A 3,717-nucleotide genomic window follows, 5' to 3' on the forward strand; every position below is an offset into this window, starting at 1 on the left:
ACTCACAAGGCACCGGGTGACACGGGTCTATAGTAGAGGACACTTTCCCAAGATGTCACTCGATGAGACTGAACTCAAAAGCTCGTGGATGTCAAGCGGGTTTCTTAACCACACAGCTCGTCAAGTTTGTAACGAAATCACTTCCACAAATAAAAATGAAAGAGTACAAATGAAACAATTATTGCCATTGAATTTATAAACTGAGATTATATTTTCATTCTTTGTAACGGGATTATGATGTTGTTTTGTAGAACGTGAGCTAAGTCGGTTAAAACCAGAAGCTAAGTTCCTCTGTCGTCACAAGAATCACTAGTTTCCTTATTCTTAACTGCATCAAATTTTGACAGTTGGAACCGTTATCACAAACTCATTCGCAATTATTATTGGTTTCAAATTTTGGTACAAGGCCAGCAATTTCAAAAGAAAGAGCAAGTCGTTTACATCGACCCCAGTACACAACTGGTACCTATTTTATCGACCTTGAAATGATGAAAGGCAAAGTCGACCTCAGCGGAATTTGAACTCAGAACGTAAAGACAGACGAGACACCGCTAAGCATTTAGTCCGGCGTGCTGACGCTTCGCCTTTAATGGCCTCATTGTCGATATTTTCTTGGAAGGCGAGGAATTAACAGCATTGTTAGAGCGCCGGAAAAGAATGTGAAGGGAGCGAATGGAACGACCCTGATCCTGGTCTAGGGTCAATCAAGAGCGAGCTGAATCAAACAGCACCAGAAATAAGGAGTCAAGGAGGAAGCTCGATATGCTGAAAATCGCAGCCAAATCTCCCTAAAATCTATTATTTTAAACATGGAAAGTATACGTTATATGATGTATACTTATAAAGTGGGAGACTCACGGCTGGAATGCTTTTGCACATAGGTCTGCATAATACAGTTGACGGGAGGCAAAACAACACCAGCATCATCACCCCACCCCCCGGCCACCATCTCCCCCGCCACCATTCCCCCCAGTCTAATAAATACTATTTTCTTGAAATCCTTTAGTTCGTCGCGTTTGGCATACCAGACTTTCATTTGCATGAGAGGACATTGTTAATGATGCTCTTGTTTGTCTTCTCGTAAGGAATATAGTCAGAATAAGGTTTGACGTAAAGAATTTAGTAGCGATGGCAGAAAAATAAATCAACAAAGTTGTCTCGGCTGGAGAAAATCTTTTAATTCACTCTTTATAAACTCCTCCCCACCACTCTTCCCTCCAATTCCATTTAAGAATGAATGGTCTGGTAGAGTTGGCATTGGTTTACACCAAAGAGGGAAAGAGGTAACGTTTTCTAAAACTTTAAGCTACGAAATTGATTCAAGCTTTTGGCATCCCCCAGCGCTACTTGACTCTCAATCAAATATTTACATCGTTCCAGTCTTTCCAATTTGTTCAATGTAAACCTTATTCAACTTATCTACTTCATCAGAGTTGTCACATTAATTATTCATACTCACAGCGAGTTTTTAACGGACTTAAAAACGAATCACCAAAGATCGAGTCTGTTCCATTGTTCAATATGTTTCTTATGTATCTATTCTTGTTTATTTTTGTTATTTTATTTATAAATTTCTGCAAAAGACATGGCAGCAGACGATGTTTTGCTTTACTTAAGATGGCGAAGATATTTTACTTCAGTTTTCATAAACTTTTTACTCATTTTAGAAGACCAGGAGGAAGAGTTTCGACAGAATCTATTGAACTGATGGGGTCAGTCACTACCAGTGGCTATTATTATCTTGTAATGGTAGCTGAATACTCTAAGTAGTTATTTCTATAATCTTGTTAAGATACATCTACTAAATATGGAGATTTTAAAATTTGTTGAGTGTGTTCTCACCGTTTGGGTTACCTTCACATAACATATCATACAAGGGAGAGAGAGAGAGAGAGAGAGAGAGAGAGAGAGAGAGAGAGAGAGAGAGAGAGAGAGAGAGAGAGAGAGTTTCATATGCTTATGAGTTTTCAAGATTGTGGTGATCAATTTGACAATAAAAAACAACGTAAGTGGTCTTCTGATCAGTAAAGTTATAAAGACGGTAATGGAATTCAATTCCAACCAAGGTAAGCTTGTATTATGACGTTAGGTTATTTCAATAATTTTCAACTAACGATCGCTTCGTAAAATCTAAGATAGAATCGTTTGAAGAAGCATTACTTCTTGGATTGGATACATTCACTTGTAACCTGGAAACTTACTTTAAACAACCTCTCTTAACACTGTTGAATCATCTACAAGTATCCAGAGTTCACACAAAAGAGACAACCCAGTAAAACAGGCAAAACAATGTGCAAAGTCTCTAACAATAAATATTGGTACTGCAGTTCGACAACGAAAAAAAAATCGGTATAATTCTACTTTAGGCACTCCATGTAAACCCTCATAACTTTTTTCTATTTTTTGGAATTTTCAGAATATTTTTGCGAAGTTGTGTTCTGCACACAAAAATTCATACGATTACACAAAACAATTTTGTGTGTGATTTAAGGGCGATTTAGCTGTTGTTTTTAGTACACCTCACGACCACTCGATACCTTCCTCGTTTCTTTGTCACTCTAACATGTATTAATGTTTTTCAATATTTTTCCCCCCTCATAAACACAATGGAATGATGATGCACCCAAGGGAGGTTTGTTGCTGTCATTTAAGCCAAAAATTCGGACTGTCCGTAATTTAGACTGATTAGAAATAAATTCGAGAAAAGTGGAACTTTTAGGATTTATAGGGAGTACTTTTAATCATAGATCAACTGGATAATGGCTGACTTAGGGGCTAAGCAACAACAACAACAACCATTGCATATTAGTGACCACACTGTGGTCCTTTAATAGGCGGAGACGAGGCTCGTTTGGGGTTCTGCAACGTACTCAGTCTTCACCTGAAATTCCTACAAATAATTGAAGTAGTTCGACTTTTTTTTTATTGCTGAGTTTGAGGAAGACGTGTGGCCGAGCGGTCGAGGTGTTAGGGTCAGGCTTATAAAGTTCTCGATTGGACAAGGTGTTGTGTCCTTGAGCAAGACACTTAATTTCATGTTGCAGCTGTCTATTGACCTGGAAATAAGTACCAACCGAGTGCCACTGGTGGAGCTCTCGCTTACATTGCCATCCATCTTGGATGGTTTCTCTGGCGCATGGGTGAGAGGGTCGAGAGAGCGCTTGTGTCTGATCGCAGTTGCACAGGTATCTAAAACGATTAGTGGAACCACGGTACACGGTATCTAATCGTAGTCACCTTCAGTGACGGTTATCGTTGGTTTTAGTCAGAGGAGAACGAGTAGCGCTCTTTACATGCCCTCCATGACTGGTGAGAGGAAGTAATCCACGGGCGAATGACCTGACCCCAATACTAGCTAATGATCATCATGTCTTAAACACGACAGGGCATGATTTGAGGGAGATTTGGGCTACTATTTCTAGCATGTTGAGGGTGCGCTTAGAGCTGCGTGATGAGCGTTATAATAGATGAGTGTGGGTGCGTGTGGGAGTGTGAATAATGGATGAGGAGTGTTAGAGGGGAGGGAGTGAATTAGTGGGGTGGTGGGCGGAGTGGATATTTTATTGAAGCCGTCCGGTTTAATTCCTCTAAAACTAGAGAAATACTTAGAGATGGAAAAACTAACAATTTGAAATCGTTAAGTGAGTGTATGTGTATGTGTGTGTGTGTGTGTGTGTGTGTGTGTGTGTGTGTGTGTGTGTGTGTGTGTGTGTGTGT

This window comes from Octopus bimaculoides, chromosome 8 (assembly GCF_001194135.2).
Source record: "Octopus bimaculoides isolate UCB-OBI-ISO-001 chromosome 8, ASM119413v2, whole genome shotgun sequence".
Classification (NCBI taxonomy): domain Eukaryota; kingdom Metazoa; phylum Mollusca; class Cephalopoda; order Octopoda; family Octopodidae; genus Octopus; species Octopus bimaculoides.